Here is a 14,017-nt window from a genome sequence, read left to right on the forward strand (position 1 = left end):
AAAAAAAAAAAAACATCAAGAATGCAAAAATGTAACAAAATTCTTTTTATCTAGTATTTTTTCTAATTGGCTTCGAAACAGGAGCCAATTAGATAAAATAACAGATATGTATGATTGTAACATACTCTCATACAGGCAGTTCTCGCTTTACAAGTTTTTTTTCCCATGTATCAAGTATCAACAAAATCGAAAAGATGAACATTAATTGCAAAAAATTTATGTTAAACATTCATAAATACCGCATTCCAAACCACGTGTGTATCTATACAATACAGTGTACCCCGCTTTACGATATTAATCAGTTCCAGAGACACCATCACATCGTTAAAATATCATAATGTGAACCCAATAACACATTGTTTTTTGGTAATTCATTTGAAATTTTTGCTGTATAATTAAGGTATTTACTCTCTAAAATGTCATTTTTAAGGTCACAAGCGTGACCTTAAGGCCATATAAAAGGTCGTGAGTGTGTTTTGTAAATTGTATTAGTTACCAATTCAAATCATTAAAAATGCACTACACTTTCATTGTTATCATATGTTCCGTTATAAGAATCAATTTTAAACACCTTTGTGATATTTTTCTAAAGCACATTTCTGGAGGTCACGACCATAAAACAATAAAAACAGTTTGCACTTTCTGGCTTCTACAAGCAATTATAAACAATTATATTTACTGCAAGCAATTATAAATGGTAGTAAACTCGATTTTCTTGCATTTGCAAAAATACCGATAGCTGGAATTGTGTGGTTTTTTACATTATTATGGTGAAATGTGTTTCCCTTTATTGAAATCTTCAATCGTATAAAACACATAAATAAATTTTCAGAATCTTCTCTTCATTCCTTTTATTTTAAGCTTCGTAAACTTGTTCTCCATGTGAATCGTGTTAGTTGCAATTTGTGTGTGTGCCGTTAAAAAATGTTTATGTATGCAATCGTGAAATTTATAATTAAAAGAGAAGATTATCTTGGAAATAAATGCCTCTTGAAACACTTCTGAAGAAGACGACTCCTTGTGCAACAAACCAACGAGTGTCGAGCCAACAATGAGTGATCAACAAGTGTGCATTTGGTTGATGATTATGATGAAGAATAAACATTCTTTAACATTTGTAAGTCATAAATAATTTCTCTATTATTATAATTTGCTTGATTTTACAGGCTACGTAAAATCAAGTTTCATTTATTTCAATAAATCAATCGTTTAAACAAAGTAATTAGCTAACTAATTTCATTGTTGAGAACGTAACCCCTATTTTTAACCTTATGTCTATGGGAAATAAATTCCAGCTTTACGAGCACGTGCTAGGAACGAATTAACTCGTAAAGTCGAGAACTACCTGTACATATCCGTTCGTATACCATATTGCCTAAAATGTCCAGCCATCTCCTGAGATTTAGGGAAACTAACCATACTCACCAACCTGTACCAGGAAAACTTAAAATTGCAGTCATACGTTAGATTTTTTATTGCAAAATTATTATTATTATTATTATTAGCATATGGTGCAAGGAAGCCTGAGGATTATTCTGCACCAGATAAAAAAAAAAAAAAAAAATTTTTGAATCACCCTGACAGAGAGAGAGAGAGAGAGAGAGAGAGAGAGAGAGAGAGAGAGAGAGAGAGAGAGAGAGAGAGAGAGAGAGAACAAGAATCAGAAGTAGAAGGGAATCACCAAGAAAGAGAAAAATTATGATATCCAGCTCAGGGCCCTGAGTGTACCAAGCCCATACTCAACAGATGTGAGCCCCTCCTGAATCAACGGTGGCTGATGTAATCACCAAATGGAAAAACTGTTGTGCTAAATCAGCCACTGTTCGTGTAGCACCCTACAGCAGCACCAACAAATACTCTAAGCCAGAAGTTCGGGGAGGCCACAGGAATGATATTAGTACAGAGATAATATGTAGGGAGCAGTAACATACAAACATCACAGTACACAATGTTGACTTTCCTAATGCACAACCTATCATAATAGGTTCACAGAAAGTTGGAAAGCTGTATTATGGAGTGATGAACGTAGTACACAGTTTTCCAATCTGATTGCTGCATTTGGGTTTGGCAGATGCTGGCAAATGTTATTTACCAGAATGTGCAATTTGAGCTGTGAAGTTTGGTGGAAGTGCTGTGATCATCTGGGGTTGATTCTCATGGTTTGGACTAAGTTATCATTCCTAGAACAAAATTACATGCAAAACACTGGTATTCTAAGTGTTTTGCATGTAAGCAGAAAAGGGTCCTGGTAAGGACCCTTTTCTGCTTCAGCTTGACAATGCATCATGTCACAATGCAATGTGACAATGCACCATGAACTGGAATACAAGCTTTGGGATAGGACAATACTCCTATAATCAGCAGATGAATTGACTACCATGTTGAAGGAATAGAATAAAATACTGCTTTCCTATTATCAGAAATAAGTTCAAAGTCCACCCTGCAAGGACACAATGTTTAATTTAAGCCGAATGTGGGCCAACATTTTATGAAATATTGATCAATAAAAGTTTTTTTAACCCTCTAATGGCTCATACCTAAAAGTCACACCATCTGGTGCATGTGTCTGGCATGATACCATGGAAAGCAATAAATTATTTAAAATTAAGTACTCCTTAAATGTATTTATTATCTCAACAATATAGCAGATATAATAAAAATTTATATAATTATTTAATTATTATTTTAATTTACTTATTTTTATAAATTAATGGTAAAGAAAACCAGGTTTAAATATCATCACAATGCCTTGTAGATGCTTTCATAATCATATAAATGCAAAAGCAATATCTTGTGGAATGTGTTTTAAGCACATAGGGCAGAAATATATAGCTTAAAGTTTTATTCTTTATTTTAAAAGTTTTAAAATAAAACTTTAAGAGTAAAAACTTTAAAATAAGTTATGTCAATATATGCTTTATTTTAAAAACATTTTTAAAATTTAAAGATGTCTTAAAAAATTAAAGAATTTGTGAGCCACATTTGATTTCGGTGCTTTCCCATGATCAATTGAATTTCAACAATCAAGTGCACAAAACATGTGACACAGACCACAAATAAAAGAGGACAATAAATCTGCAAATAAAATTGATAATATTGTATGGTGATGTAATATTAAAGGTTTACTATTTTATTTTTGAATATTGTGAACAATGATATGGAATTGGAAATTTGTATACATAATTTGACATGGACTTTGGAAATTCTGTGTCAGATCAGTGACTGCTGTATTAACAACAAAAAAAAAAAAAAAAAAAAAAGGTATGAAGACTTTTCACAATTAAATAATTAGAATCCACTTACATGATCAACTGTGCAGAATGTGAAGTCCACTAACAACAGTGAAACAATAGTCACCCAAACAACATCAAACAAAAACTTGTAATCTGAATTATGTTATGCACTGGCAAATTATAATTCAAATAACACACTTCAAACTGAAACATGACATATAAAATATTATTATCAAAACCAAAAATATGAGGACTGTTCAATAGAGAATTATCATAATTTTTCATGAACACCATACTTTACTATTACTACTTTACTATTGTTGACTTGTGCACATGGAATGACCTTGGCAGTTGGTACCTGTTCAGTATCACCTATGTAACAATGGACATGACACATGAGGAACAAGTATGCCACTCTCAAATTTTGTTTCCATCTCAAGAAAATGTCAGCTGAAACATACATAATGTTAAAAGAGGTTTATGGTGAATCCGAATAGCACAGCTTGCTGGTAGTTTAAACATGGATGTGATTCAATCACAAATATAGGTTGTCCTGGAGCTCCAATCACTGCTGTCACCACAGAAACCATAAACACTGCTTCTGTAATCATGAGAGAAGATTGTCATATCACAGTTAGGTAACTGGTGGAGATGTTGAGAATATCAGTAGGAAGCATGTAGGGTATTCTCCATAACAATTTGCATATGATACATGCTAGGTTCCAAGACTACTTACACTTGAGCATTAACAAGTTCACATGGAGGTCAGGAGCCGCAAAGGATGGTTACTGAAGATGGGGAGGTTCTGCACAAGGTGATAATAGCAGATGTGACATAGATTTATTATTACAACCCAGAGAGTAAGCAACAAAGCTCTGTTTTGGAAGACTACGTCACTACCAACACTGGGGAAAAAAAAAAAAAAAAAGTAAAAGTTGTTGATTCTGCAGGAAAGATTACAATCATTTCTCTTTTTCACATTCAAGAATGGTTTGTCAGCACGTTGTGCCATGCAATACAACTGTTATGGGATCTTACTACAGAACTATATTGCACACTTTGTGGGATCATGTTCGTTGCAAAAGACCACAACTGAATGCCTTACTACAGAACTGTACTGGGATCACATTCATCAAATGACCACAACTGCATGCAGGTGGGTGGATCACAACAATGCGAGCCCTCACAGCCAGCATTAATGGCAAATATGTTCCTCATCCGCCCTACAGCCCTGACCTTCCACCCTGCAAGAAAAATGTTTCCAGTCATCAGAAGTTATAAAGACATCAGAGGTGATTCTCAAACACATGTTAACAAAGTGCGTTCTACCATAATTTTGAAGAATGGCAGAAAAGTTGGGGTAAGTGCATGTCGTCAAATGGGAACTACTTTGAAAAGGACCATCAAAATATGGATGAGTAATAAAGGTACGTTGTGAAAAAAAAAAAATATGACCATTCTTTATTGAACAGCCCTCGTAAATTAATGTCAGAAATCTAGTAATTTCAAGTAATTTTTCTGACTCGAGATATTCATTTTACATTTATTTTAAACACTTGGTATTCTCATCAAATGCTTCAGTCAATTATTAGGTGATCCAATGCACAGGCATATACCAAATCTGATTTTTTTTATGGATATACTTCTGAAATTTCAACAAAATCAGAGATGCAGAGCAAAAGTCAAAACCATACTTAAGGAATATTAAAATTCACACATCACTTTGATGGCAATTTAAATTTTCAAGATTTTCATTTTTTGACATTTTGTATATGGCATTCATCAATTTTATTTACTAAACTCCCAGCATTGGTGTACATGCAAGTATACATGAATGTGTTTCTATTCTTAGCTACCCTAACACAGCTCATGTGTTTACTTGTACTGCAATGACTCACAGCAGTCTGAAATCCCCTGCATCTTATTTTCCAGGCTGCTGTTCATTCCAATAGAAGCAGTGCAAGAATCACTTTCACCTCTGCCAGTGGCTACTGTTAATCTATTAGCCCATGTATCCCCCCAAAGCTAGCAGTTTTCCGACCCACCTAGCACTGCCTCGATAGCTTCAGAAAATATTCTTACTCCCTTTCTTTTTAAGTGTATCCCATCCCTGTAGAAGCACTCTCTCCTGTTAACAAGCACAGACCAGGCTGAGAAAAATTCTACCCCTTGAGCCTTGCACAATCCCTCCAGGGCCGAATTGATCGACAAGACTTTCATCATATACTCCCTTCTACTTCCCTAAAGGATTCCTCATGTGTGATTGTACATGCAAAATACTCATTCAGTTTATAAGCATTCTGAGCAGGCTGATCATCAGTTGAACCAGTGATATCAAGTGGACCAATTTGATCGGCCCCTTCCTTTTAGTGTATACATAAGTAAAAAAGTCTTTCTTGGTTTTCTTTGCATCCTTTGCCAAAGATTTCTCATTATCTGCTTTCACTTGCCTAACCTCTTTTATGAATTGATTACAGACAAGTTTATATATACCATAGGCTTCTGTGTTGTGTGATAATTTATATGAATCACATGTATGTTTCTTCACTTTCATGTCTCATTGCTTCATTTGACATGAATGTAGGCCTACACTTTGAAGAGTATTTCTCAGTTGGTACAAAAAAGCCAAGTAGCTTCTATGATTTTTTTTTTTATGTAAACCACAAACACGAGAGGTATTAGAACCTATGGTACTTAGTACAGTGCTTGGGTTGGAGCTTGAGAAGACAAAAGATATTTGACTTGAACTTCTGTAGACTGTAATTTTCAGGAAATACGTATGAAGGATGGATGTTCCAGAAAACGGCAGGTGAATGAATAAACGAGGAAGATGAAAAGTTGGCTCTGTGGTTTTGAAGTTGGACAATAAATGGATGTTGGGTGCACGTGTTTTTTTTTTTTTTTTTTTGTTAATTGTTGTCGCATCTGCTTCTGTGGCCATAGCGCACTTCCCAAGGGTTTTGGATTTTTACTCTGATCCAAGCTCAAGATGGGATTCAAACCCATTACCTTTGGGTTGCCAAACATGCACTTTACCCACCTGGCTAGCCCGGTCAGCGGCTGCATATGTTCGGATTGTTTTGAAAGACAGAGAGGGGAATTATAGAAGCCAATTCAGAATAACACTGCACATGGAAATATCTGTACGAGGCATGCAGCAGAAACAGTACGTCTATGAGACAGCGAGTGAAGAAACTCTGTTAGAGAGGAATCATTAATTAACCTAACTGCCCTCTTCTGAATGAAATCAAGAAGCCTGAGCGAGGTTTTGGGGGCACCACACCATATGTGGGAACCATATTCATGGTAGGACGCATTTGCAATTTATACAGAGTGTGCAGCTGTTTGGAAGAAAAGCAATGCTGAGAGCAAAAGGGAAAACAAAGTTTTTTAGATGCAGAGGAAGCAATATTTCTAATCTGCTTGTGCCAAGAGAGATTAGAAGTCAAGGTAATCCCCAAAAGAGATATATCTTTTTGCCTAGAAATCAGAGTGTCACCAAGGATAAGCATAGGAGTAGAAGAATCCTTTTTGCGAGATATAAGACAAGACTGAGTTTTAGAAGGGTTGAAATCAACTAAGTTCTCTTTGCCGCACTGGAGAATTACCTGAAGATCGGCATTTAAGGAATTGGTAGCAGATTTTCGAGAAGTTGAAGCTGATTGAGCAGGCAAGGTTTCTCAAAATGGAAATTGGAATGCAATGTGCTATCATCGGCAAAACTATGGATAGGATTTCCAGTCAATTGAAGAAGGACATTAATATACAAGAGGAAAAGAGTGGGGGAAAGAACTGAACCTTGGCGGACACTGGCATTAGTGGAGAAGTTAGAAGACAGAGAGCCATCTACCATCACCCTCAATGACCGATCAGAGAGAAAACTGGATAACCAGTTACAAAAAACAGTTGGCAAACCATAAGATGGAAGTTTGTTTAGAAGACCTTTATGCCAAACATGATCGAAAGCCTTTGGGATGTCAAGAGCAACTACTTGTGTTTCACCAAAACTTTTCATTGAATTTGTCCATAAATGGGTAACATAAACCAGAATATCACCAGTGGATCGACACTGATGGAATCCATACTGGAGATTGTTGATCAGACGGAAGGTTTCTAGGTAGTTTAAGAGTTGCCGGTTAATTTCTCCATTACTTTAGAAAGAGTAGAAGTAATTGCAATGGGACGATAATTGGATGGGAAGGATTTGTCACCCTTTTTAGGAACTGGCTGGATATGAGCAAATTTCCAAGCAGAAGGAAAAACACCTTTGGAATAAGAAAGTGAAAAAAGGAGGCAAAGAATAGGAGTAAGTTCAGGAGCACAGGTTTTGGGAACAAGTGGAGAAATACCATCGGGACCTGGAACTTTCTTAGCATAAAGATTCGTCAAAATCCCTCTTACATCCTTTTGGCGGAAGACCACAGGAGGCATTGAATGAAGCGTGTTGGGAATGGTGGGAGGTGTTTTACCAAGTTCATTAATACATGAGTTGGAAGAAAAATAGGAAGCTAGCAGGTCAGCTTTATCCTTGGCTGAAGTGACAACAGAACCATTTGGTTTGGACAGAAGTGGTAGCAGAGATGTGCAAAAGTTGTGGCCAATAGATTTGGCAAGAGACCAGAATGCTCGGCTACCATTAGGGTAAGAAGCAAGTTTTCTACTCTTAGCCTGTTCAAACTCTAGTTTGAACTGATTAATAACTGCTTTGCAATTGTTGTGAGCTTTGGTGTAGGCACAAACTGAAACTGAAGAATTAGAAACAAGCCAATTACGATATGCAACATTCTTCTCTTGAACAGCCTTAACACTTTTATTGGAAAACCAAGGTTTAGGTAAAGGAGGAGATTTTAAAGCGGAGTGTGGGAAAATGGATTCCATTCTTGCAAGAATAATTTCACTGACACGATCTGAGAAAAGTTTGACATCACAAGTTTTGAAACAGTAATCCGACCAAGGAAAAGAAGAAAAGAAATGTCACAGGTCATCCCATTTTGCATTCTTGTAATGCCAAACAACACGAGGTTGAGAATAGCCATGAGATAAAGGCTCCATTGGAGAAGAGACAATCACCAAATTGTGATCTGAAGTGCCTAAAGGACCTCTCACTTTGACCATGTACTTAAAGATCAAGCATATTGGCTGTATGATTAGGATTGTCCAGTATTCTTGTAGGTAAATGAACAATCTGTGCAAGGTCATTAGTAATTGCAAACGCCTCAGCATCTCGAACAGCTAGGTCGGTGTGACTAGAAAACAGAAGCCAGCTGGAGTTGTGAACATTAAAATCACCAAGGAAAATTACCTCGCTGTTAGGAAAGTTGGACTGGAGAAAGTCAAGTTGCAAAGGGAGGAATTCAAAGAGCAAAGTCCAAGTGATTAGTGAAGTTGGGAGAATGGTAGAGACAACAGACGAATTTTACACAATGAGGTATAGAGATTTTAAGCCAGAGAAGATTCCAAATTACCAAGTCTCTGACAAGGAATATCAGAATGGACATATGCACAAGTACCACCTTTGAGGTGAAAGAAATCATACAGCGAATAATTTGGGTATCTGAGATGAGCAGTAGTTGAATCAACAGATAACTGAGATTCTGTCAGAAAAAGTACATGGGGTTTGGCAGACTGCATGTGGAAATGGACATCGATGAGATTAGAACTGAGACTACGTACATTTGTGAAATAAATTAGGATGTGTTTGCGAGGTTTAGATCTTTTCGCAGATAAGCTTCCTCTATTAATTTAACAATTCATGATGTATTCATGAATTGTCATTCCTTTAATGTTTCTCATTTGGAATTTGCTGATGGTAACATCATTAGTTTGCCCTACTATATAGATCTTATAAACTGAATGTGACCACTGCAGTAACCCTTAAGAAAGCAAAAGCCTTTTTTAAGCGTTACTTGATGATAGTTACATATTTAAGTAAATTCCATGGATTGTCAATGGACTGCGATCACTGTGCAATCTGCAGATAAAAGAAACTAGTGCTCCTTTTACCTGAAGATTCTTAATGCATTACCAATCACTTCTGATAATTAGATCAAGAATATTACTCCCTCTTGATGCCTTTTTAACCTAGTGCTGTAGAAAACAGTCATCTAATAAATCGAGTAAAGTCTTGCTAGTGTGCAACTGACCAACCCACAAGTTCCAGTCAATATTTGGAAAGTTAAAATCCCCATTTTAAGACTTGATTTACTGGCTCTGTCTATTTCTGTGTACAATTGTTCTTTGTAAGTAATTAGGCCTGTAACACACTTTTACTCTGTTTTTTCTTTCCCAGTGCTTATGTCAAAACAAACTGACTCAACATTCACTAAATTTAAATTCTATACAGTGGGACTAACTGATGATGTTACCAACAGCAAATTCAAAATGGGAAGCATTCAAAGAACTTATCTTGAAAGCTACTAGGCTTTACATACCAACTAAGAAATATTGTTCAAGGTTTAGGCCTAAATGGATGTCAGACAAACTAATGAGACATATGGCAGAGAAGAAAAGTGAATGGGATACATATAAATTAACACGTGACACAGAAGAATATGATAGATATAAGTTGATCTGTAATCAAGTTACAAAGGAGGTTAGGCAGGCGAAGGCAGATCATGAGAAATCTTTGGCAAGGGATGCAAAGACAAACAGCAAAGAGTTCTTTACTTATGTAAACTCTAGAAGGAAGGGGATGAATCAGATTGGTCCACTTGATATCGATGGTTCAACTGTTGATGATCCTGCTCAGGTAGCTAACAAACTAAATGAATATTTTGCATCGACATTCACACATGAGGAGTTATTCAGTGAGGGGAATGTCAGAGGTGTATTCAATTCTGGCAGTAAGCTAGATAATCTTGTAATAACTGAGAGTAAAGTGGAGGAGAAATTGTTGAAGATAAACACAAGAAAGGCACCTGGGGTGGATGGGATCTATCCAGTTATATTAAAGGAGGCAGCAAAGAAAAGCAAGTAAGCAAACCCTTAGCCATAATTATGAAAGCTTCCTTGGACTCAGGGGAGATACCCATAGACTGGAGATGTGCAAATATGACCCCAATTCACAAAGAAGGATCAAAGGCTGACACAATTAATTAGAGACCTGGGAGTTTAACTTCTGTTCCAGGAAAAGTAATGGGGGCACTGGTTAAAGAAGCACTGCAGGATCATCTAGGCAAGACTTCAGTTACAGCTCGGACACAGTATGGTTTTGTTAAGGGGAAGTCTTGCCTGACCAATTTGATTGGATACTATTATGCAGTCACAAAAGAACTGGATACAGGGAATAACTTTGATATTATATACTTGGATCTTAGAAAGGCTTTTGATACTGTTGCACATGGGAGACTGCTCATCGTGTTTTATTAGTGGAGTCCCTCAGGGTTCAGTGTTGGGTCTATTATTGTTTTCTGTATTTCTAAATAATATTGATGATGGTATATCAAGCTTAATGTCCAAGTTTGCAGACGATACAAAGGTTGGCAGGGTTGTTAAGGACACTACTGACGACGTTATGCTGCTCCTGCAACAGGATCTGGAAATGTTGAGCAGATGGGCTGAGAGGTGGAAAATGAAGTTTAACATTGACAAATGTAAAGTACTACATATGGGAAACAGCAACCCCAGAGCAACGTATCAGCTCTGTGGTACTACACTACACTGACAGTGGTAGAGAATGAAAGGGACCTGGGGGTGGTTGTGCAGGCAGATATGAAGTTCTCTGTGCAGTGCAGACGGGCTGCAAGAGCAGCTCATGCTGTCTTATCAATGATATACAGGAATTTTTCTAGCAGAGATAAGGAGGTGATTATTCCCTTGTATAAGGCAATGGTCAGGCCACACCTTTTGTACTGGATACAGGTCTGGAGGCCTCATTTTAAGAAGGATGTAGAGCTGCTGGAATGAGTACAGAGAAGGGCAACAATATTAGTGAATGGAACAAAGGGTTGCTCTTATGAAGAAAGGCTTAAGTTTTGCAAATTACAGTGTCTGGAGACTAGGCACCGGTGAGGTGATCTGAAGAGGTGTATAAAGCCTTGAATGGTTTGAGCATGCTCAATGCTGATGGGATGCTGCCTCTTGCTCAGAATAATCACCTGAGAGGGCATAAATTCAAATTGAGGAAAGACAGATGTAGGATAGATGTGCGGAATTTGCCTTTAGTCAGCAGGTAGTTGTTTGGTGGAACAGACTTCCATCCCTTGTTGTGGAAGTTGATAGCTTAAATAAATTTAAGGCTCAGCTGGACAGGTATTTCGAATGATTGGAGGGCTGAAGGGGAAGTTTTTTTTTTTTTTTTTTTTTTTTTTGGCTGATGCTGCATAAGCTTGCTTTCTTGCATCAAAATGCTAATGCTAATCACCCATGTCAACCTGAAGCAAAAGCAGAACACCACCATTTTTCCCATCCACTCTATCCTTTCTGTACCACACATTAAGAGACTGGCACTCATAATCTTCAACCAACATTGTGCCATCCTCTGGCGAACAATAAAATAAATGTGCAAATCAGGTCAGAGGATGAAGAAATACCTCCAGTTTCTGCTTCAGAAAAGAAGTAGATCTACCACTGATTCACCGAGGAAAATATACAGAATTCTTTTGAAGTCAATATATAGGACATATATGCTCCCTCCCAGGCAGTTAGCAGTGCTCTGGAAAAAAATTCCATGGCTAGGCTCAAACTTGAGCACTTGATGACAAAGGAAACTTGCAGGATCATAGCTACAACTAGAGAAAAGATAATCCAGTAAAGTAAAGTGTAAAGTGTGTTTAGGGTCAAACGGCACCAGGGGTTCCCTCCCATCTCCGTATGGTCTACATTGTCTTGTGATACAGAATACTGTAAAGGCCAGAGATTTAAAAGTATATGGGTATTGTTTACGTGTAGTGTTGTGTATCGATGTTCCTCTGGCCATTTAGCCGCCAGACCCCTACTGAGGCCCGACGTTGCCCACACTTCACCCCGTGGAGGCAGACCATGTACTCCAGTACTTTAAGATTACTCTGGCAGGTCCTGCCACCTAATTTCCTGAGATTTCAGTGGCTAGGACCTAAAAAAAAAAAAAACCATCAAAAACAAAACAGCATACACATATGGAGTGATGATTGCGTCAGGGGTAGCGCTAGAATTTAAAGGGCCGAAAGTTTTGTGGGCGAAGCAATTTGGGTGTAGTTAAATTTGGAAGTATAGGGTGTTCACTGGCATACAGACAGAGTGGGTGGGGAGACTGAAGGTTGGGAGGAAAAGGTAGAAATATGGGGACGATATGGAAGGCAACCCCAGAGAGTCAGTGAGGTAGGCCCATGCCTCACCAGGTGAAAGGAGGGGGGTGGCAGGGGGAGAGGAGATGGGGCCCATCTCCCTCTCCCTGCCAAGGGAAGGGGAGTTAAAAGGGGAACCAGGCAAGAAAGTCTGGTTCAGATCACCAATATTGGCGTTGGGCAGTGTAGCCACACTCTCATTCATGGTCCAGTCCAGTATTTTTTTTTTTTTTGGACAATACTTGATTGTGCACTATCCTGAAAAAGGCCTCTGAGGTTTTTTATATGTTTATGTTGTTTCCCACACAGTGCAGGTATGAAATGAAATGTTTTTGATGGAGTGTATGTTATGTGTGAGTGAATGTATGTAATAGTGTAGTTAGTGTTGATATGTGTAACCTCGCTGGGTGGAAAATGAGTCCACTTAACCTGGGGGGAAAAAAAAAATCTATAAAATCTGTGCGCTACATTTATCCATAGTATAATTATAAAAGGGATCAGTGTGTGTGTGTGTGTGTGTGTGTGTGTGTGTGTGTGATGAGTGAATGAGAATGTCCAATTGATGTTAATTGATTTTAATTGTCATACCCCAAATATATGTGTGTGTACATACATAAACAAAAAGTATCTTTCCAGGTTAAGATGTACAAATGTGACTTGCATGTAGTCACCAGTGTAAACTGGACAGTGGCTGAGTGAATCTAGTTGTGATGACTCAAAAAAAAAGTGTGGAGGTCTTCATAGTTGTGTTTATTTAGTGGTACCTGTGTTTTGTCTCTAAGTGTATGATGATGTAGGAAAAGAGGCACATGAGTGAGTGAGTGATTGTTGGCCATTTTTACCTACCAGTCTGCACCTTAAGGAGTAATAATAATAATAATAACTGATATTGCAGTGCCCAACACTAGCAATGTCCAGAAAACCCATGAGGAAAAAATTAGGAAGTACACGAACCTGAGATACGAGGTCAAGGAGATGTGGCACATGCAAGAAGTAACAATCATCCCGATTATCGTGTCAACCACCGGCATGGTGCCAAAGACCCTACATGGCAGCCTAGAAGCAATAGGTCTCCCAGAGAACACCTACAAGGAACTCCAGAAAGTCGCAATCCTGAACACCTGTAGGACAGTCAGAGAGTTCCTTAACCAATAGTAACACCAGACATTACAACCACCCTGTGTACTTGGTAGCAGTACCCATCACGGAGTGGAATCCCCCAATCAGGGAGAAATAATATAAGAGCAACAATAATAATAATAAAAAGGAGTGTACATACCTGTGTATCTGTAAGAGTGAAAGGAGTGTGCAAGTTTGAACATATGAAGAGTATTTGTAGTGTTCTAGTAGGGGGCTCCCACACTTGGATTTCAGTGGGGGTAACTCACAAGGAACCAACCCCTGCCTTGCTGATGCCATGTATCCTCTGCCCCCCACATAGAGCACTCTGACTTTCTTCTATGATCCTATGACTTTCTTCTCATACTCCCATCCTCCCCTTCCCCACCTCTCCTTCCAACT

General features: G+C 37.9%; 1 protein-coding gene across 1 annotated transcript in view; it reads right to left on the reverse strand.

Moving 5' to 3' along the window:
• LOC150079049 (meckelin) overlaps window positions 1–14,017 on the reverse strand; it is an 860,544-nt gene that overhangs the window by 311,819 nt on the left and 534,708 nt on the right. The gene's annotated exons all lie outside the window — the stretch shown is intronic.

This window comes from Mastigoproctus giganteus, chromosome 10 (assembly GCF_048544385.1).
Source record: "Mastigoproctus giganteus isolate SK-2022 chromosome 10, ASM4854438v1, whole genome shotgun sequence".
NCBI lineage: Eukaryota > Metazoa > Arthropoda > Arachnida > Uropygi > Thelyphonidae > Mastigoproctus > Mastigoproctus giganteus.